Source organism: Oryctolagus cuniculus, chromosome 14, assembly GCF_051225735.1.
Source record: "Oryctolagus cuniculus isolate XC-2025 breed Fujian yellow rabbit chromosome 14, ASM5122573v1, whole genome shotgun sequence".
In the NCBI taxonomy this organism is placed as follows: Eukaryota; Metazoa; Chordata; class Mammalia; order Lagomorpha; family Leporidae; genus Oryctolagus; species Oryctolagus cuniculus.
Window position 1 is genome coordinate 11,441,635 of NC_142880.1, and position 23,605 is coordinate 11,465,239.

Genomic DNA, 23,605 nt, shown 5'->3' on the forward strand with positions numbered 1-23,605 from the left:
GTAAAATGGATGTAATAAAATAAATTTATGTACATATATGTGCTTGTGTGTATGTAAATACATTTAGAATGAAAAAGTTCATAAATCTCCATCAAATTTACTGATTGAGTTTCTATATATTCACATTTGGCAACATTAAGATATTTCACAAAAGGGTTCAAAGGTAAAAGGCTGGCATTTTATTTCTTCTTTAGACAGTAGCCTGCAAAAAGCTTAAATATCCACAAAGCAAGTATTCCGGACCCTGTGTTCCCCTCCCATGTGTGGAGGCCCTCTAGGACACATCACCACTGCCAAAGAAATCTTTCTTTTCCTCAAGCTACAAAGACAAATTCTTTCAAATAATTTAATTAACACCCAAAGTAGACATCTAACTTACTTTACAATAATTTTCATTTTATTCCCCACCTACCTACCCCCTCCCTCCCCAAATAGAATTCCCCTTTCCTGTTATCAATGCATTTATTTTTACGGATTAATATTCCCCAGTTTAATGTAACATTGAAATCAGAGAAGCCCATGCATATGCTCTGCTCTTTATAGCTGCAGTTTAATTACTATGTGTTAAACTGCCTCGACAGTGCAATGAATTTATGAATATCTTTCACGACAACAATATTTTGGAGCTGCCTACGAGAGAAAATGGGGGATGCAGCATTAAATGGTCTTTATGCCAGTGTTCTTGGAAATCCACACTCTGGGTAGGAAAATGTTACATATGAGAACATTAGGATAAAGGCTTGTTATAGCCCTAAAGTGTGGGATATATAAAATACTCAGATTTTTCCGTGTACAGTTATAACACATGCTAAGCAGCACACATTATTAAGCAAGATTCATTCCTTTATTGGAGAGGGAGGGGAGTAATTTACAGACAAGAGCTAAGCAATTCTGTTTAACACAACTGTGTCTCGTTGATTGTAAGGCAGGTGTAGTATTTCTCCAAAGCCCATCATCAATACTAAAGCAATTTACAGCTCAGGATATTTTTTAGAAGATCCTCATTTTATTAAGAGTCAATAAGATAGGTTGTGCGGAAAGATATACATGTATTTGCAATTCTTATTGTTGCAGTGTTTCTATTGTGCGCTGAGCTCCCATCATGGCTGGGAGTTGGGAAGCTGGCATGCAGTGCAGGAGGTAAGAGAGAGAGCCCCAAATAAATACTTAGAGCATTTTCTAATTATCTCTAATTATGACCACCTTTCTTTCCTCCCCACCACCCCAGGGTGGAGGGGAGGTAGAGGGGAGAGGTGGAAGGAAGATGATTATAAGTGCAGATCATATCCGTGCTATTAAATAATATTAATAATTCTCTTGGCCCCCAGGATGATGTTTTCATTCTGGACTTTGAAGCACCTCGCTCTACCCATTCAAAGCCATGACAGAAAAATGAACCTGAATGTGTCGGCATTAAACATTTAAATTCTCTACTCCCTGGTCATTACACAGACTGTCATATTTTACAGCCCCCTCCCCCACCATGCTTTTGCTGATTTGACTTCATTTACATGGGCTCATTATGCATCGGGTCTTTGTTCTACTGAACGGAATACAGTACAGTGACAAAGCAAAACTTACATGTCGGCTGGAATATTTTCCTGGTTTAAAAATTAGGTTTCACTACTTAAATTTACATTTAACTTCCCAACATTGTTTAAATTGGAGGCAAGTCTTTTCTTATACAATAACTATAATCTATATGCAATTATTTTAGAAGTGCTTAAAATTACCTCAAAATGTCATTAGGAAATGACATTTAAGACCTTTTATAACAAATGCTCTACTGCTACCTAGGCAATACTATCATATTGGAAGTATTAGGTTGTTCTTTCCAAACCTCTGTCTGGATTACTGGATAGGCCCAAGGAACAAGCTTTTATCTATTTTATATGAAGTTCATTGTTTAGAGCTGTCCCTTGTGGGACTTATTTTAATGTATCAAACAACAAAGGTAATGCCAATCCTTTAAAAAAAATTTCTGCTTTGCATTTTTTGCAATTAAAAAGGTTTTCTGATTTACAAACCAAATTTCCATTAAATTGAAAGGAAGTCCTAGCTGACCGATCACATAGAAAAATATGAAAGTTACATTGAGCTTTAAATGTCTATCCCCATGACATGCACACTATCTTTTCATTTGTTACAACCAATGGGGACATGGGATTAATCTAATACAGCCTAATTAAACACCCATTCACACATGAGGGCTTTTAATGGCACGGACGAGACTTTGTATCACAGTTATATTTGCATGTATTTGAAGTTGGACAATAGATATTTTTGAATAAAGAAAATGGAAAACAATAAAATATTGGGGAGCATACTTTGGAAAATGGAAACTATTTCTTATTTCCTCCCAAGATGATTGCCATATGTATAATTTGGGTTTCATTCCAAACATTTTGACCAGGATGCCTTTCCAGTTTTTATTCTTTCTCAAACGTGGAAGCATGGTCACTGTGGCTCCAAGTCCAGGACACCATCTTGGAAGAAGAAGATATCTTGATGCTTTCTTGGCTCTGGTAGTCACACATTGTGTGACCTCTGGCTTCTCCCTTAATCTGCTTGTGCCTTGATTTTTTTTTTTTCATCTAAAAAAAGGGAATATTTGTCTATTACCTACCCCCATTGGGTAATAATAAAGTTTAATTAGAATAAAACATTGGTCCAAGGAAGAAGATATGTTGTGAACACAAACTGCCATTTTTCTTTGCATTGATTAGTTTTTACTACACTGTGGGAAAACGCAGTGTTGGGTAATTTTCTATATTCAACCAATCTCTTAAGTTTGGGACTTCTGATTTTAGAGTTAATGAAAATAAAATACAAATGCTTAATTGGATTTATTGGAGGTGGGAGCAACCACCCACATCTTGGCAACTTATATTATATAGCCTTGTTATAATCTGTAAGATATTTCTATAAGCACAATTGGTTTTAGAAAATGGCTTGTGCAGTAGAAGTAGTCGACACAGTGGCACTGAAAATGAGTTCAAGCCTGTAGAAATAAGAATTTAGCAAAGACTCCTTAACCTGGAAGAGACTCAGTAGACACACGTTTTATTTACAGTTACTTTGAAATATCTTATTGTTCCTTTTAGTCCTAGAAATTTTAGACACTGAGCAACATGCAACTCTGATGCAGAAATATGTAAGATGATGTCATCTGCTTATTCATCTGGACTTCCCAAGACATCCCAAACTCAATACCACTTCTAAAGTACGAGCTGGACACAATTCACTCTATTTCCATTTCCAACATCAGAATGATATTATTTAATTTCTTCACACTTCAGTTGAATTATCTGTTGGATGAGGAGGTTGTGTTGGATTATTCAAACCCATCCCAGATCCAAAAGCTATTCTGGCTGATATTTGGATATATTATTCTTAGGATTTGAGACACATAAGAATCATGCCCAAATCTAAATGATATTTCATCATGTATTCCATTTTCTGATGCATTATTTTTTTAATTTTATTTAGTAAATATGATTTTCCAAAGTACAGTTTATGGATTACAATGGCTTTTTCTCCCCCATAACTTCCCTCCCACCCCCCACTCCCTCTCCCATTCCATTATTTGATGCATTATTTTTAAAAATATTTATTTATTTGAAAGTCAGAGTTACACAAACAGAGAAGGAGAGGCAGAGAGAGAGTGGTCTTCCATCCACTGGTTCACTCCCCAATTGGTCGCAACGGCCAGAGCTGCGCTGATCTGTAGCCAGGAGCTTCTTCCAAGTCTCCCATCCCAAGGACTTGGGCCGTCTTCTACTGCTTTCCCAGGCAATAGCAGAGAGCTGGATCAGAAGTGGAGCAGCCAGGACTCAAACTGGTGCCCATATGAGATGCCAGCACCGCTATGCCACAGCACCGGCCCCAATCTGATCCGTTATTTAATCAATGTTTATTAAACAGTGAATATATGGCAGATGATCATTAAATACTTGAAACCAGGAATAAGATCAGGTTTTGGAGAAAAAAGTAAATATAACCTTAGAAAACTTTACCCAACATCAAAGTCTTAAGGCATCTGACTTGACACAATAGAGTTAGATGTGCCTTATAAATATTAGTGGGTATGGTAGATAGTACCTCTGTTACGTAATATCCTGTGTCTCTATCTACTAGAGAGCTAGACCTCCCGCCTTTTCTGATTAGGGTTACGTGAACTGCTTTGGCAAAAGAGATAGGAGCAGAAGTAACAGGTGTCTTGCAGAGGAAAGCTTTAAGGATCAGCTGATATTTTGCCCTGCTTTCTGTATCCTTTGACATGACTACCAATAACATTCTAAGCAGTTTCTTAACTGACAGAGTGGCCAAAAGGGGAATGTGATGACATGGGACAAAATATCCAGGTTATCCACATGGATACAAATGAATGACAGAGAAGATAAAACAAACTTTACGGCGTAAGTCACTAGGATTTGAGGATAGGCTGGAATGTCGCAGTATAACTTAGTCCAGTGAGGTCATGGTTATTCTCTTAATAATCTGAAGATATTACTTCTCCTTTTGTTCTCATTCTCCCACAAATGTCAAAGGCATTTGATGTGTGATAATGCAAACGCCTGAATGCAGAAGCTGATGTTAGGATCCAGCAGTGACATGGAGTGAATGTTTGTGTCCCCACCCAAATCTACGTGTTGAAACCCTAATTCCCAAGTGATGGTGTCTTGAGGTGGGGCTACAGGGAGGTCATGAGAATAAAGTCCCCACGATGAAATCGGTGTCCCCAAAGAGAGATGAAGAGATGAATCTGTGCTGTCTCCTCCCCAAGAGGACATAGTAAGTAGGCAGTGATTCCTAGACAAGGAAGACAGCCCTCACCGAGGACCTAACCAAGCTGGCACCCTGGTCTCCAGCTTCCATCCTCCACAGCCGTGATAATAAATGTTGTTTAGGCCACCAAATCCAGAGTGGTTTATTGTAGCAGCCAGAACAAAGACAACCGCAAATATGTGTGACAATGTCACTCTCCTCACTGAATGCTATTTTTGTTCTGGAAAATTTAGCTATAAATTTACATTAAAATGTGTTGTTTGTGTTAACATATAATGAATTTATTTTTGTTATTTTTAAATGTTCTTGATTTTAATTTCTAATTAGAAAAATCAATAGATGTAACCAATATCAACAAAAGCTCGTTAGGAGTGCTCTGTAATTTTTAGAGTAAAGAGAACAAAGACCAGAAGTTCAGGAATTTGGGGCCTATCCTAACCTGACTGATGGAGTATTTTTCACCAGAAATAGCTTATTAAAATGAATTAAGCCCCATCATGGGCAGAGCTCTCTGGATAGAAAACTATAAAAGTATGGTTAGAATCAATCACATTATTTAGTTATTTAACAGAATCAAAAAGAACTTTCTATGTTGCATAATAAAAGAACAGTTGCAGCCAATTGTATCTACTTTAATAATTAGTCTAGGTGTAAGAAACTATTTAGGTAGGATCTGACAGAGTGAATTTTCCTCTTTATTGTAAAGAGGAAAGTAAATGTAACTTCTTACAGTAAGTATCAACACACACACATATAAATATAAGAAAGTATATATGCTAACTATAAAACATCCCAGAAATATACAATTTGTCCAGTTTATGGGGTAACAAAGACAGTGAGTAGAGAAGAGATGAGTTGTGAGATGAGAGAGTTTCAAGTCATACCCTGACAACCCTTCACACGAAGGCTGACTCACGGCCACACACCATCCCCAGTGAGGAAACTATCTGAGCTTAAAATGCCTGACTGGTCATCTCCTTCAGACCAGCAGTCTCTCTGTCAATGTGTTCTTATTGGCATGCTTGTCCATAAATGGGCTGTGCATTGTTTCAAATGTTACTGTACAATCCTTCGACTGGATTATAAACTCCTTAAGGTTAATGATAATGTCTTCGATTGGATTTGCCAACACCCCAGCAGTGACTCTGCCCAGCACCCCATGCAAGACAGGGACTCCATAAGTGCCAGTAGATTAAACAATACAAAGTGGGGTGGACACTGGGCCTAGCAGTTATGACACCACTTGGGACACTCACGTCCATGTTAGAGTGCCTAGGTCCAAGTCCTGGCTCCCCTCTGGTTCCTCTAATGTGCATCCTGGAAGGCAGCGGGTGATGGCTCAGGTGGAGCTCCTGGCTCCTGCCTTCATCCTGACCCAGCCCCTCCTGGTGCAGGCATTTGGAGAGAACCAGCGAATGGAAAATCTCTTCCATCTGTCTCTTTGTCTCTCCATCTCTCGGGTTCTCAAACAAATAAGAAAGCTGAAAAGAGGGAGGGAGGAAGAGAGGGATGGAAGGAAGGAAGAAAGGAAAGGAGGGAGAGAAGGAGAGAGGGAGGAAGGAAGGAACACATGAAGGAAGGTTGGCCCAACCTGGAAGAAAAAATGGGTAAAGGTTAAATAAATAAATAAGTAACATCTCTAACTTCATAGCTATTGGTAAGCAATAAAATAACTAACTTGAGGGGAGCCTAACTTCTACTTCCTATTAACTTAAATTACTTATCACCATAAAAGCCAATACCCTATGAAATTTTAAATGGTTTTTAAGGTAGGAGTAAACACAAAAAATCCAGTAGCCATTGAAGAAATATCCTGCCACCAAATGCAATTCCTAGAGGGGCTATGGTCTTTTGCAACTCAAGCGATTCAGCATTTCTATGTCAATATATTCTTCCTCCCTATATCGTACCTTTGAGAAACTCCTAAAGGAGTTAAAACACAAACTATCTCTTCCTAAGATTCAGTTCACTGGACTTTCACTGCCAACACAGTTAACCAATCTCAATACAATGTCTTATGAATAGGTGTTTGTGTATACAATTTGCTTGGGATTTTTTACTTTATATATATTATCTCTATCTTTATATACATATATCTATAATGTGTATAAAGTATATATTATACAGTGTCTGATCTTCTTGACAAGCTTAGACAAAGAAGAAATTATTATGTTTACCTCTTTTGATAAATAAAAAAGCAAAATATCTATTAGGCTAGGAGATTTTTCTGTAGATGTGTCTCCCAAGTAATGGAGAGAGAATTCAACTCCAGACTCAACTCCAGAGTCACATCACTTAAACTGCTAAGATAGGAACTCCACCAAAAAGTTTATTTTCATTCTTCTTTTCCAGAAGGCAGCATTATCCCATTCAAGGGATTTCTAAATTGTATTATACACACAAACTAATTGTTTTTCCACAGTTTGAGTGAATAAAGGCATAGGTGAGTATTTTTAGTACAAATAAAGACTGTTGGAATTCCTAAGAAAAATCGTTTTATGTTAACTCCAAGATGTTTATTTTTCATTCAGTCTTTACTATGTCTCTTAGTGGAATTTTCTTCTTTTAAAATAATTCCATTTATATATTTGAACAAAGTGTTAGGGCACTGGCTTTTGGTGCAGAAGATGCCACTTGAGATTTCTGCATCGCACATCAGAGTGCCTGGGATTGAATCCCAGCTGCACTCCCGAGTCCATCTTCCTGCTAATGCACACCCTGGAAGGCAACAGGTGGCAGCTCAAGTACTTATGTTCCTGCCACCTGTGTGAGAGAATCCGATGGAGCTCCTGACTCCTGGCTTTGCCCTGGTACAGTCTCAGTCATTTTGGACATCTGGGGAGAGAACTAGTGGATGTGAGGTCTCTCCTCTCTCCTCCCGCCCCCCTCTCTTTCTTTTTCTCTTTCTCTCTCTCTCTCTTTCTCTATCTATCTCAACCTCTCTCTGCCTTTTTTTCTTTTTTCTTTTGACAGGCAGAGTGGACAGTGAGAGAGAGAGACAGAGAGAAAGGTCTTCCTTTGCTGTTGGTTCACCTCACAAATGGCCGCTATGGGCGGCGCGCTGTGCTGATCCAAAGCCGGGAGCCGGGTGCTTCCTCCCAGTCTCCCATGCAGGTGCAGGGCCCAAGCACTTGGGCCATCCTCCACTGCCTTCCTGGGCCACAGCAGAGAGCTGGACTGGAAGAGGAGCAACTGGGACAGAATCTGGCACTCCAACCAGGACTAGAACCCGGGGTGCTGGCGCCGCAGGCGGAGGATTAGCCGCCTAGTGAGCTGCAGTGCCAGCCTCTGCTTTTCAAATAAATAAACAATTTTTTAAAAGTATAGGTGTTAAATTACTCAAATAGATTGCCTTGGGAGTAACCTAAAGATACTTGTACTTGTTCAAACAAAACAAAGGAATATTATGGTAGCATTTGTCTTGAGACATCTAGTAGGCTGGCTGATATTAATTGTTAACACAATAGTTAATACATTTGTATTTTCAGCATTTTTTACAATAAAAATAATTAACAGACCTTTCATCCAGATAGTTTGTATCTCATGAAAATTCTCTAGGAAATCAATAAAAACCTCTACCTAAAATCTAGAATACAGAGTAATTTAAAATTAGAAGCAAACAATATGTCCTAAACCATGATTAATAAAAGCAATGGAACAGAAAATTATGTTTTGCCTGGTTTCTGATAGCAGTAATCATAAAAGCATAACTTCCCATCCTTCTTTATCTAAGAGATTGAAAATTTGTGAATGTGCAAACTCTCCAGGCGGGCCAGAGGCCATTTCCAAAGGCTGACTCGGTATCAGAAGATAAGGACAAGCAGTGTAGAAGGAAGCAATATTCCAGAATGAGCCTCTATTGCTCTCCCTTCCCCTTAGGAAGTTTGAAATAGATCCTCAGGTTCCTAGTGTCTCACGAGTGTCTGGGAAGTCTAACTCTCATTTGACATGAGTATACAAACAAACCTGAGAAACTCTGTAGTCCAGATATTTTCTGTGTCTCCTGCACATGACCTCTACCTTTGCTTCCAAGTAAAAACCCTTTCCTTGGCACTTCCACCTGTTTAGGATGACTGCTCTCAGATCTTTCAAAACCCAAGCCCGGCCGGCACTGTGGCTCAACAGGCTAATCCTCCACCTCGCAGCGCTGGCACACTGGGTTCTAGTCCCGGTCAGGGCGCCGGATTCTGTCCCGGTTGCCCCTCTTCCAGGCCAGCTCTCTGCTGTGGCCGGGAGTGCAGTGGAGGATGGCCCAGGTCCTTGGGCCCTGCACCCCATGGGAGACCAAGAGAAGCACCTGGCTCCGCGACGGCCATTGGAGGGTGAACCAACGGCAAAGGACACCTTTCTCTCTGTATCTCTCTCTCTCACTGTCTACTCTGCCTGTCAAAAAAAAAAAAAAAAAAAAAAAAAAAAACAAGCCCACTAGTCCTCAGAAACCTCCTAAAAGACGCCTCAGGGACTAGTGTTCCCGTGAAGCAGGCTAAGCCATTGTCTGTAATGCTGGCATCCTGTATGAGCACCTGTTTGAGTCCTGGTTGCTCGACTTCTGACCCAGCTCCCTACCAATGCACTGGGGAAGGCAGCGGAAGCTAGCCCAAGTGCCTGGGCCCCTGTCACTGACGTGGAAGACCTGGATGGGATTCCTTGCTCCTGGCTTCCTCCTGGCCCAACCCTAGCTCACGTGGGAACTAAACCAGCAGATGGAAAATACCTCTCTCTCCCCCTCTCTCTCTCTCTGACACTGCCTTTCAAGAAAATAACTAAATCTTCCTCCCAAAAGTTGCCCTAGCTGTTTGAGCAGCCTCCACAAGCTCAATTACATTTACATGCACATGAAAATTACAGTAACACCTACTAGATGAATCTGACCGATTTATTAGTCCTGAACTCCCTCCACTAGACTGTATACTTGTATCTTGTCTTATTCATCTGATTACAACACTTGTTGAATGAATGACACAGGTGCCAGCTACTGAGCTCAGTAGTCTATAAAGTGTAATATACAATGTTGCTAGGTTAAACTTCAAACTAGTGGCATTAGGCTGGTCTATAGGAAGCTCAGAAGCTCTTGAATTAGCATAGAAAACCACTTGCTGTTCAAAGGGTAAAGGTTTCCTGTGCTGATGTGGTTCTCAGGGTTTTCCAAGCCTTCTTTTACATTTTTGGTGAAATATTTAAGGGCCAATTTTTTAAGATTTATTTATTTATTTGAAAGGCAGAGAGTTACAGAGAGAGACAGAGACAAAGACAGAGACAAAGGCAGAGGCAGAGAGACGTCTTCCATCCACTGGTTCACTCCCAAAACAGCTACAATGGCTGGAGCTGGGCCCATCCAAAGCCAGAAGCCAGGAGCCAGGAGCTTCTTCCAGGTCTTCCAAGCAGGTGCAGGGGCCCAAGCAGTTAGGCCATATTTCACTGCTTTCTCAGGCCACAGCAGAGAGCTGGATTGGAGGTAGAGCATCCAGGACTCAAACTTGTATCCATATGGGATGCCTGCACTGCAGGCAAAGACTTTATCCACTACAACACAGCGCTGGCCCTAAGGGCTGATTTTCAACAATGCTTCTATCAGGAGACCACACAACATCGAAGTAAGGCAGGACTTCACCACCAGACTGAAGACAAGTCTCAGTCTTGACACTTATTAGCTATGTGACCTTGGGAATGTTAGTATCACTCAATTTCCAAAACTGTGAGAATTAAAGGAGAAAATGTGTGTAAAGAACTTATCACAATGTCATACATAGTAGGTACTCAATAATTGTTATTTATTTTTATTATCATAAAATCTCCAGGACTATAAATTTAAGCTTCAAATTTAAGATAATTACATTAAAGAAAGAATAGAACAATGGCTGAGGAAGAGTTAATTTGGTTAGAATTCAGTTTAGAAGAAATGCTTTATTTTACAGGAAGAAATTGGAGCTGTTGAAGGTTACAATATAGACATCTATAATTGAGGGTAAGCTATATGGAGATTTTAACATTATTTTTGTCATTAAGCAATTCTGTGCTGTGAGACCCACCCCCAGTGAAAATCAGCAGGAATCAGACATGTAAGTTTCAGCAGATTGAAAAGAAGTGATATCACTTACCAAAGGTGCCTTAGTTGCATAACTTCAAAGTAGAGTCTGTTTATTCAGATTTTAAAAGCATTAAAATAGTCCAAAATCATGAATTATCCACCTCCAGCTTAAAGCAGAATTGTGTTTGAGTGCCTACATTCTAAAGCAGGCACATAGTTTTTTCTTAATCCCTCTCTTAAAGTCAAAGCTCATGGGTAGTATCAACCCATGAGCAACAATTTATTGAAACATTAACATTCTTTTCATTTTTAAAGGGTCTTTTCATTTTAAAGGGTCAAATCCTATAGTATGTAGAATTTGTAAGAAACTAAGTGAGTCTGGCATTTGTAGTTTAAATTCAGTGCCAAAGATAAGCTACAGAGAAATGACCTTCCCCAAGTCGAAGTTGTCTTGTTACTGCTACTGTGAGAAAGGGAGAATCATGAGGACAATGGAAATATCTTCAGGACTGGCTCCACTCCTGGTGCCAACTTCTTACCAATGCACACCCTGGGAGGCAGCCGGTGATGGCTCAAGTAGTTGAGTCCCTGCCACTCACGTGGGAGACCCAGAGTAAATTTCTGGCTCCTGAGCATTTTGGGAGTCAAGCAGTGGATGGAAGCTACTTCTCTGCCTCTCTGCCTTTCCAGATAAATAAATAAATAAATAAATAACTTTTTAAGTAAAATGAGAGCCTGCAGTGACTTCCCGTTATATGAGACCATGCATCACTGCCCCCATGTTGGGCTGTGCAAGGGAGCTGGCTGGCCTCCCTCCCTGCAGGAATCAGTCCCACAGAAATTCCATCCAGAATTCTCTTTCGGCTCTCAGTTTCCCTACTGACTCTTTGTTTCTAAAACAGCTTTCTTTTTAGGCTCCTTTCCCAGACTATCCAATTCATCCTATGGCTCTCAGCCTTGGTCATCTTTCTTTGACCATGTAAGTCCGGGTTGGTGCCTCACTTGTGACTTTCCAGAACACTCTGAAGACTCCCCCATAATTGCACTTGCCATGTTTCACTGGACTCGCTTGGTGATGTGCTTCTATCCCCTGAAAGAGATTTCCAATTCCATATCCTGGAAAAGTGTATTTTAAGAAGGTGCTTCCTGTATGAAAGTTGATGAGGAAAGAAAAGACTGGATGACTCAGAGATGGGCTTGCAGGTCAGCTCTTTCCTGGCTGAAGCCGGATTCTGTCCCGGTTGCCCCTCTTCCAGGCCAGCTCTCTGCTGTGGCCAGGGAGTGCAGTGGAGGATGGCCCAAGTACTTGGGCCTTGCACCCCATGGGAGACCAGCAGAAACACCTGGCTCCTGCCATCGGATCAGCGCGGCACACCGGCCGCAGCACGCTGGCCACAGCGCGCCAGCCGTGGCGGCCATTGGAGGGTGAACCAATGGCAAAGGAAGACCTTTCTCTCTGTCTCTCTCTCTCACTGTCCACTCTGCCTGTCAAAAAAAAAAAAAAAAAAAAAAAACCTGAATGCATTGTCTTTCCCTAGCAAAATGGTACCCTCCTCTTTCTGTTCTTCTTTTCAGTGAAACATGAAATTTTGACCAATTTCTAAAGCTAGATATTTGAGAATTAAACAAGACTGCTATGCCCCCTCCCCCACATCGAACCTTTTACATTTCGTGTTAGCAACAGCCTAACTCAGGAGGTTTTTCCAGAATGAGATTATTGAAGTTAGAAACAGGCTATTTTGCGTGTGCATGCTTACCAACCTTCTTGCCTAAAAGCCCATTGGGAAAGAATAAAGAAGTCTGCAAGGAAATGACTTCATAGCAGCCCTGAGAACAGGGCTGAGACCTTCTGCAACCTGGGGAGCACATGGAAGCCATCACACTGATAAAGAAGCCAAAGTGGGAGACCCCACCTCAAACAAGTGTAGAGGAAAGCCCTGGAGAAAAAAGCCTCCCGGGGAGCAGGTTAGGAGAGCGTGAGTGGCTGGGGAGGGAAATTGATCGAAGGATTTTCTATGGGCCGTGTTACCCATCTCAGCTGACCATGAGATTAAACTGGAATTCTAGGTAAACACAGGGCACCTCAGGACCCCTCCCTGAGGGCTTGGCTTCGGTGCACCCCACAATATGATCCCAGAATCAAGTTTTCACAGAGGTCCCAAGTGGTTTTTATGGTCAACAACTTTGGGCAATATTGGATTTGGAGCACTCTTTGTTCAGGCATCTTGCTTTCCACATCGATCTATGGGGCATCCAGGATTAGCATTTACCCCCAGGCTGAAAATCAGATGACTAATTTCTAAAGAAACAAAAACTCACCTGGGACACCTAGCACAAATAGTAGCATCTCAGAACATGGCTGTGCTCACTCTGACACTTGGGACTGCCAGATGATTCCCTGCCTGGGAAGCTCAAAGGGAATGCTGCCTGTCTGCGGGTCCTAGCAGTCCCCGTGGAGTTCTCTGTGGCCTCCCATCCATGCAAAAGCCCTCTCAGGAAGCACAGACAGGGAGCTGCCATTTTAGCTGCCGAGACCTCCATGCACACACGTGAGTGATTCCCAAACTCACCAAGCATTTGAAGGGAAAAACAACATCACCAAAGAGTTAGAGAAATTTGGACCAATGAAACTTAACACCAAATCTTAAAAAGAAGACGGAGGGCCGATGTTGTGGCCTGGCAGGTGAAGCCACTCTGGGGACAGTCACATCCCAAATGACAGTGCCTGCTTTGTGTTCCAGCTCCTCTGTACAATTCTTTCTCTTTCTTCCTTTTTTTTTTTTTTTTTTTTTTTTTTGACAGGCAGTGAGAGAGAGAGACAGAGAGAAAGGTCTTCCTTTGCCGTTGGTTCACCCTCCAATGGCCACCGCGGCCAGCGCGCTGTGGCCGGCGCACCACACTGATCTGATGGCAGGAGCCAGGTACTTCTCCTGGTCTCCCATGGGGTACAGGGCCCAAGCACCTGGGCCATCCTCCACTGCACTCCCTGGCCACAGCAGAGAGCTGGCCTGGAAGAGGGGCAACCGGGACAGAATCCGGCGCCCCGACCAGGACTAGAACCCAGTGTGCCGGCGCTGCAAGGCGGAGGATTAGCCTAGTGAGCCATGGCGCCGGCCTCTTCCTTTTTTTTTTTTTTTTAAGATTTATTTATTTACTTGAAGGGCAGAGTTTCAGTGGCAGAGAGAGAGAGAGGTCTTCCATCTGCTGGTTAACTCCCCAGATGGCAGCAACAGCCGGAGCGGTGCCGATCAGAAGCCAGGAGCCAGGAGATTCTTCTGGGTCTCCCATGTGGGTGCAGGGACCCAAGCACTTGGGCCATCTTCTACTGCTTTCCCAGGCCATAGCAGAGAGCTGGATCAGAAGTGGAGCAGCCGGGATTGGAATTGATGCCCATATGGGATGGTGGTGCTGTAGACAGTGGCTTTACCCACTATGCCACAGTGCAGGCCCCCCCTCTGTACACTTCTGATCCAACTCCCTGCTAATGCACTTGGGAGGCAGCAGATGATGGTCCAAGTGCTTCAGACCCTGCCACCCATGTGGGAAACTCAGATGGAGTTTTAACTCCTGGTTTCTGCTTGGCCCAATCCCAGCTGTTGCAGGCATTTGGGGAGTGAACCAGTGGATGGAAGATCTATGCATGTCTGTCTGTCTATCTCTCTGTCACTCTGCCTTTCAAATAAAAAATAAGGGCCCTGCACTGCCCAGGATAGCAAACAACAGAGTCAGGATGGCTAAAGGTGACCCCAAGAAGCCAAAGCGCAAGATTCCTTGCATCTACTTTGTGCACACATGCAGAGAAGAACGTAAGAAGAAAAATCCAGAGATCCCTGTCAGTTTTGCAGAATTTTCCAAGAAGTGCTCGGAGAGATAGGAGAGAATGGGGGAAAGTCTAAATTTGATGAATGGCTAAGGCAAATAAAATATGCTATGATGGGGAAATGAAGGATTACAGACCAGCTAAGGGAGGCAAGAGAAAAAAAAGGACCTTAATGCCTCTAAAAGACCACCATCTGTATTCTTCTTGTTCTCTTTGGAATTCCACCCCAAGATTAAACCTTCAAACCCTGCCATCTCCTGGAGTTGTGACCAAAGAGTGGGAGGAGATGTGGAATAAATTGAAAAATGGTAAAAAGCAGCCACACGTCACTAGGGTGGCCACGCTGAAGGACAAGGACAAGATGGACATTGCTGTTGGCACAAGGGGCCCCGCCGAGGTAGCCTGGAAAAAGGTGGAAGAGGAAGATGAGGAGGAGGAGGATGAATGAAAACTGTTGCCCTGTCTCTTTGTGAATGCCTTAGAGTATGGGAACATTGTAATTGGCACATCTCTCACTTGAGACGTATCTACTGCCTTCATGAGGTTTAATCACAAAATTCGATGTGACCGTATTTTACTCTCTCAAAGTGCTCTAGAAATCGTCAGTACTCACCTGACATGGCCATGGGTGTCTGGAGCACCCTGAAACTGCAGCAAAGTTATACATGTTTCCAAACATCTTTACAATGAAAGGGGACTCCCGTGTTCTCCTCGAGAAAAAATGAAGGAATAAATAAAACTTTGGGGAAAAAAAGAGTCAGAGACAATGAGAGATATGCAGTAAACGCTGAGATGAACCATATAAAATGAATGACCTACTCTTTCCTTAAAAAATTTTATGTTTATCTGAAAGGCAGAAAGACAGAAGGACACAGAGAGAGAGAGAGAGAGAGAGAGAGAGAGTAAGAGAGAGAGAGAGATCTTGCTGGTTCACTTGCAGATGCATTAGCAGGAGGCTGGCTCAGAAGCACAGAGTAGCTGCAACTCAAACCAGTCAGTCTGATATGGGGCACAGGCAGATATGGTGTCCCAAGCAGCAACACCTGCCCAATGAATGTGGCTGGGAGAGCTGCCAGCAGGAAGCTCTGAGGGAATGGTGTTGGCTGAAGAGAGCCCCTTCACCCAGGACCATGCTCCTTCTAGGGTGTCCCCCTATCTGGGGACTGATCAGCGTGGACATGTAAAGACCCAGCTCCTGACTCCAACATGGGGAAGAGCTGGAGGGTCATCCCGTAGAGACCCAGCTCTTCTCCTCCCCATCCCTCTTCTTGCTTGTAGTTCTCAAAAATAACTATAGAATGTGCTGGAAATGCAACATCCTGAGATGTGCCATTCTCCTCTTGCCAACAAAACAGTATCCTTCACTGCTGTAACTCAGTGAGTCCTATGACCCTGCGACATAAACCTGCAGCTGGGCTGCTTTCCAGGGTCTCTCATCTGTGGTGCAGTTGAGACTCCATCCACCCTGGGCAGCTTTCTGAACCTTCAGGGACTAGCTCCCAGTGAAGTCTGGGCTGCTGCTCTCTCTGGCTGCAAGGAATCAATCTAATTCTTACAACTTGTCATACATGTGTGTAACTTGTTGCACATGTGTGTGTCCTGCCTCAACAGACTCAGGTAAGTTGGAACCAGTGCACCTGCTGCACCATCTTAGCCTCAGAACTCCCCCAAGGTTGGCTGAGAACTCCACTGAGTTTGCACTGCAGCTCTGCCTCTCCCCCTGCTCAGCCCTGTGTCTTGTCTTTCCCTTTCCCAGATGCTGATCCCAAGGCGCTCCCTAAGAAACCCTCTTAGTGCTAATCTGCAACAAGAGCTCATTTTAGCGAACAGAAGAAAAAGTTGTCTTAAAACTTAACAACCTCAGGAAGATCTGAAATAACAACACACATGTAAAGCAAAAGTGCACAATGATGGAAGAGAAGCAAATCAAGAATTATTGGAAAGTAAGATATTTGAAATTAAAAATTCAATTTAACAAACTAAAGTAGAGTTGAGAATACATCACAGAAAGGATAGAAAAATTTTAAGTGACAAATATAGGAAAAACAAGAAAAACAGTTATAATATTTATCTAACTAGGTCTGAACATGACATTTTTCTAAAAACAAAACAAAAAGATAGTATCACAAATAATCAAGGAACAAGTAGAAGAAAATCAAAAGTACCACTACACCACAACACGATAAACAGAATGAATAATAAAAAAGCCTACAACCAGACACGCCTGGTAGAGTACCTGAACACTAAACTTTGAAGATAGTTTTTTAAAAAACATCCAGTGTGAAAGACCAGGAATGCAAAAGGCACGTGGGTAGGGGTGGGCACTAGGAAAAATAAGCACAGGGACGGTGTCCTTCTGCAGCTGTAGGGGGGATGCTGTCTTCTTACTTTCACTTTGCTCAGTTCCCAGAGGCCACTGCGTTCCAAACTCAGAATACCTCCACCTGGCATTTCAACATCTCCCCCGCTCTGAGGGTCGCTTGTGTTCTTGCTGCTGCTCTATAAGGGCCCTGGTGTTTCCACCAGGTCCTCTCAGGCCATCTAGGACAAGCTCCCCATCCCAAGATCATGAGTGAGTGGTTTTACACTAAGAACGCAAATCAACACAGGTCGTCTTTATTGTAACCCACAACAGGTGTTTGCATTAGTCTATTTTTGTTATGTTGCCTTGGAGTGAAGGTTTGCATTTGGTTTCTCTGATCTAGTTAATATTTGTTGATGGTTTTCAAGGACAAGGTGACAGTGGCAGCATTTAAACAACATTCAAGGGTCGAGGGTCCGGGGCTGGTGTTGTGATGTAGCAGAAAAAGCCACCACCTGCGATGTAGGCATCCCACATCAGAGCTGGTTCGTGTCCCTGCTGCTCCATTTCCAGTCCAGCTCCTTGCTAATGGCCTGGGAAAAGCAACAGAAGATGGCTAAAGTGCTTGGGCCCCTGCCATCCATGTGGGAGACCCAGATGAAGCTCTTAGCTCCTGGCTTTGGCCTGGCTCAGCTCTGGCCATTGTGGCCCTCTAGGAAGTGAACCAGTGGATAGAAGATATCTCTCTGTCTCTCTGTCTCTGTCTCTCCCTATTGCTCTGAAACTCTTTCAAATAAATAAATAAATCTTAAAAGAAAAAAGAGTAGAGGCTCTAAACAAGCATTTTCCTAGCATCTTGGTAACTATGAGACCAACTACAGGAGAGAACGGAGTGGGGTGGAAAGATGGGGAGGCAACAACGTACAAGGCAACAAGGAGTTGTCCATCTCTTAGATAATACAGACAGCATGATTCATTCTGGAAGCCAGTCCAAATACCCAAGTATTGGAGGAAAGCTCTTTGTCCCTGTTAGCTCTCAGTTTCCTCATTTGAACACAGACATACTGAGAGTAGCTTAGCTGATCACTTAAAATATTAGATCCTGGAAACCGAATGATAAATGTGTCTCCGTGTCACTGTCACATAACGCGGATTGGTAGGAAATGCACAGCTCACAAGGACGTTCTGAGGGATAAACAAAGGCTACAACGATCCCTGGAAATATAAATTGCACTCATAAAAAGGCCTTCCCATACACACGCTTTCTGCCAAGTTAAGCCGAAATTTACACATTTTCCCTAGGCATAATTGCTACTTTATCCATTTTTTCTGTTCACACCTGGCTATTCCTCCCTTGGGCCCCAAAGCCACGAGAGTTTTCACCAAAAATAATCTTTAAAACATATATTTACCCTCTTATTGACCCCTAGACCAGCTCTGTATTACTGCAGGGCATCTTAAATTGTTCTAGATTTGTTTCGGAAGTGGCAGGAGTACCCTCCCCTCTGAAGGTATTCATAACCCCCATTAACTTCCATGGGCATCGAATATCCATGTTATCAAAGTGAAAGCAGGCTCTCCTATGTTTAAACCATGATTAAAATCTATCTGTGATAAGTAAAAGGGTAAGCACTAGAATCTGGAGGACAGTGTGCAGGGAAAGTGAGAGCATGTCGTGCCTAATTAAAGGAGTTCATGCTCATGGCTAAATACAGTAGCACACACCCCGGCAATATCTGCAGCATGTTCTCTGTCTCGGGCTATTTACCATGAGGCACCCACATCGTGAAATGAAATGTGTGTGGGTAACTGTCTCACAAACTACCCTTGGCCCTGTGCATCTTGGCTCAGTGCTAGAAATAGAGACGAGCAGAGGCACTGTTTGGACCCATCTGAAGTCACCTGTGGGTAGAATTTGATCTTGCCTATTTATTCTCAGATTTTAAAATTATGTCATAAACACTCGGAAGATTTGCATACATGTCTGCCTACATCTATGTCCATGAAAATTGGGTAATGGAGTTCCAAACAGTCCAATTTTTTCTTATAAAACCAGATCTGTGTAGCGCATACCCTCTCTACGAACATTACTAGGAGGCAAATACAAACCTTACATACATATTTTGGTGATCCTTTGAAATATTGCTTTGAAATACAGATATATCATACATGCAAATAAATACACTAATTCATCCATGCATTTAATGATATGAAGTCAACTCTAAACCCCACAGCAGTAAGAAGTGCAATATTAAAATTCATTTCCATTTTACAAATAAACATTGTGCATTCCTCAGATAAAATGTGAGAAAATATGAGCTGATGTGATTTTTAAACATATTTTAAAATAAACATAGTTTAAAGTAAATGGATCTTTACTAAAATAAAGTTTTCCCTCAGTATCCATGGGGGATTGGTTCCAAGACCCCCTCAGATACCAAACTCCATAGTTGCTCATGTCTCTTATAAAAAAAATGACATTGTGCTTGTATATGACCTGTGCACATCCTGGGGTATACTTTAAATCCTCTCCAGATTACTTACAATGCCTTGTAAATTCTATGTAAACACTTGTTATACTGTATTGTTTAGAGAATAATGATAAGGGGGAAGGTTGTAGGTGTTCAATACAGACGCAACCACTGAAGGCCTAATTACGCACCATCTGAATGAGATACAAGGCAAAACAAGCTCCAGTGAGTGTTGGAGAGCGACTGAGACACTGAAACAGCGGGGGCTGCAGCAGCCGTGCCTACACAGCACTTCCTTCAACTGGTCCCGCTTAGCGTGTAACACGCAGCAAACTCAAGTTTTGCATTTTGGAATTCTCTGGAATTTCCTTCTGCTTCCCTGAATATTTTCAGTCTGGGATTGGTTTATGGGGGCCAGCAGCAGGTTAAGCCACCTGCAATGTCAGCATCACGTGTCAGAGTACCAGTTCCAAGTCCGGTCTGCTCTGCTTCCCATCTAGCTCCTTACTAAAGCTCCTGGAGAAGCAGCAATGATAGCTCAAGTGCTTGGTCCCTCCCACCCAAAAGGAAGACTGGGATGGAGTTCTAGACTCCTGGGTCCTGCCTGGCCCAGCCTGGCCATTGCAACCACTGGGTGAGTAAACCAGTGGATAGAAGATTCTCTCTCTCTCTCTCTCTCTGCCTTTCAAATAAAAATACAGGTAAAAAACCAAGATGTATCTCTGAAGATACAGAGCCATGTGTATGGTTTCTCTGAGGAAATTTGGTAAGGTGTTTCCTGGATTGCACTGCAGTGGTGTTTAGTCATTAGTGAGAGTAAATAATACTTTACTAAGTACACACATTTATGAAGGGAAAACATTAAGTGTTGCTTTCAGAAGCATCCAAGAAACAGCCAAGAGGGCAATAACAGGAGGCGAGGTTTTGGTCCTCTTTTTACCAATTTACAATGAAACTCGTGTCATAAAATTAACAAATATGTAAGACAATGTACAGAAGTTTTAGTAATATCCCATTAGGAGCACAGTATGATTTCCCATTCCCTAAGCAGGGCTGAACAGAGCAGAATTAGGCTTTTGGAAATCCTGGGAGCCTCCTGTCTGCGTTCTCTTGGATGTCTGTTGCCCATCCCCCTCTGGAGCAGCTACAACCCAGCTCCTCCAGTGAGCCCGGTCCCCGGACTTGAAGCCAGGGCATTCACCAAAGCAGCTATACAATGGCAGCTCCTCTCCAGAGGTGTGGATGACCTTCCTAACACCTGCAATACCCGTAGGAAGTGGTGCCATTTATTCCACCCCACCACACTCTTGAGAATCTTACAAGCAGATTTGCTAGTCCTCAAAATGTGTTATAAAACAGGTTATTTTACAAATCACACAAGGCAGAAAGCAGACTGTAGTTGGTGAGTCATGGAGCAGATTCACCCCCTGGGCTGTCCGTCTCCAGCTATGGACCCTGCTCTGTTCTACTTCCTGCTCTTTCCCTCTGAAACAGAACAAAGTGAGAACCTGTGTTCAGGATTTGCCCTTGTTTCAGAAAACCCTACAGAATGGGGCCAGTCAGAATAATTTTTTTAATTAGCTAAAGCTAGAAAGACCTAACCAGATGCTGATGGAAACTTATCAGAGATAATACTTGAAATTACACTCAGATGCCCATAAATTAAAACTCATGGTCCATAATGCCTCTCTTTCTTCTAAATGCTAGAATAGACATTTGGCCATAAAGAATACACAAAGTCCACAGTGAAGACCAGAGTTAGGTGGGTACCTTTAAAAGTTCATGGAAAATGGAATTAAAATATAAGTATATTTTGGTGGAGAAAAAATTGAAATCCATGCTTAGTTCTTTTTCTCAACATGTATGTATATCCATGAAATTTTTTACTCCCTTCATATGTTGGAATCTCTGATTCATGTCACATCAACCTTTCAGGGGAAAAAATCAATTATGATCTAGAAACCAGACATGAAAATCCACATCACATTTTTAAAGGATTTATTTTATTTATTTGAAAGGCAGAGCTATAGAGAGAAAGGGCAACAGAGAGAGAGAGAGGAGGGAGATCTTCCATCAACTGGGTAAATCCCCAAATAACCGCAACTGCCACGCCAGGCTGAAACCAGGAGTCTGGAACTCTTTCCAGGTCTCCCACAGAGGTGGCAAAGGCCCAAGAAATGGAGTCACCTTTTCCTGCTTTCCCAGGTGCATTAGCAGGGATCTGGATCAGAAGTGGAGCATCCAAGATCCAAAACCAGAGCTCATATGTGGGGCAAGCACTGCAGGTGGCAACTTAACTTATTGCACCACACCCCAGCCCCCTGCACCTTCTTTAAATCAAGTTGGAATTATAAACTAACGCTTATTCTCAAACTGTACTCAAGAAATTCTTTCCAAAGAAAGACTTTTGACAATGGACTTCATGATATGGAGTAAAAAAGAAAAATTTAAGCTAAGGTGGACTTCAAGGAATCAATTGGTTAAATTCTTCATTTATACAGAGCAGAAAACAATTATTGTTATTTTGTTTAGGTTTTTTAAAAGTATTAACCATGACATCTAACTGTAATTATTTCCTTTTCTTCACAACATAATTTGTGTTGGGACATTATCTTTTTTAAAAGCAGCTACAGGAGAAGGTAACTCTCTTGCCTTATGGTAACTTTCTGGTCAGCTGTTTCTGGTGTAAGTGCAGTTTAATGGCTAATCTGGGTCCAACATGAAGGGAGCCAGTGTTATTTTTCCTAACTTTCTGTTGGGTTGCATGTTCACACGCACACATTAGAATTTGTCCTCATTCCCTTGCTAGCCATCATCTCTGAAAGGGCACAATCCTATCTGAATTATTTGCCACCCTCGCCAGAATTTAGGATGATGTCAAACATACAGCAGTCAATAAATAGTACTTGAGTGAATAAGGGTCTGTTTTTTTCTGCCAAAAACAAGAGATGAATCTTAAAATTAACCCCTGCCTCTCTCCTCTACGTGGGCCAGTAGTCCATCACCCAGTCCTCTCAACGTTGTCTCCCAACTAGCCCGTCAATCTATTCCCAGAATCATCTCTACAGTCCAAGCCAGCCTTTCCTCAAAGAAAGTGACTCCCTGGCCCACCCCAGTACTCTGGCTTCACTAAGATCAGGTCCCCAGACTGCAGGTGAACACCCAGGATACTCTATTGAAGTCTCCAACCTGGAACTAATTTTCAGGGCCACCGTATCCCACTGCCACAAGCTGGTACTACAGAAGCTGACTTCCTCACCAATCTGCAGGCTGGAGTCTGAAACCAAGGAGCCTGCCTGGAGTGCTTCCTCCACAGGTCTGGGAGCGGGTCTGCCCCTTGCCTGTTCCAGTCTCTTACAGCTGAGAGTGTCCCTTTGTTGTGACTCTTCACTCCAGCTCAGGTTCACATGGCCCTCTCCCTCCTGTCTCTTCCCCTCGTCTGCTTGTTACAAGGACATGCTATGGGATTTAGGGTCCACTGGGGTAATCCAGGATGACTTCATCTCAGAATCCTTAACTATATCTGCACAAGCACATTTTCGGAATTTCATTTGCAAGTTCTAGGGGTTATAATGTGGCTATACCTTTGAGGGGGCTACCACCGAGCCCCCTACACTCCTTTTATCAAAACATGTCCACTTGTTCTGAGGATAAAGACCAACGTTCAAAAGTTCCTGAGTGGGTTGGCACTCAATCGTCTTGTGCTTCTCTCTCATTGCTCTGAACGCCTTTGACGCTGCCCTCCATTCATCTTCTCCCCTCACCACACCTCTCCCACATGGGCCTGTTATTTATGTCTTTTCTCATCTAGATGCAAAACTCCTTTCTACTCTACCCTACATAACCTTCAGCAGACCCTTTCTTGGCACCCTTACTTCACCCCCAGACAAAGCCTGGTTGCTCTTAATACTGAGTGTTGAGCAGTTTCCCACAACATGACATATCTGTTTATAGTTATACTTTCATACTTAGATGATTTGATCCATGCCTACCTCTGCTTTTCTGAACCTTCATAACAGTAGCTATCATCCCTTATTTATTTAAGATTTGTGTTTTCCCTGTGTTTTAGGAAGTAGCACAGTCTCTAACATACACTAGGGCAGCAATGAATGCTTGTTGAATGAATGGATGAGTGAATGAATGAGAGAACAAATGAATATGCTCACACACAATTCTCCTCCAACCCTTTAGAAGTC

At 42.5% G+C, this 23,605-nt stretch overlaps 1 long non-coding RNA gene across 13 annotated transcripts in view; it reads right to left on the minus strand.

Annotated features, from left to right (window-relative positions):
- Positions 1 to 23,605, minus strand: part of LOC103349543 (uncharacterized) — a 161,652-nt gene that overhangs the window by 30,696 nt on the left and 107,351 nt on the right. The window contains exon 4 of one of the 13 annotated variants that reach the window (XR_016220466.1): positions 6,045 to 6,379. The exons of 11 other annotated variants lie outside the window; for them this stretch is intronic. This is a non-coding gene — a long non-coding RNA (uncharacterized LOC103349543). Of the gene's footprint in view, positions 1 to 6,040; positions 6,380 to 23,605 lie in introns of those variants that run through there. One more of the 13 variants, XR_011381876.2, reaches the window with a different exon arrangement.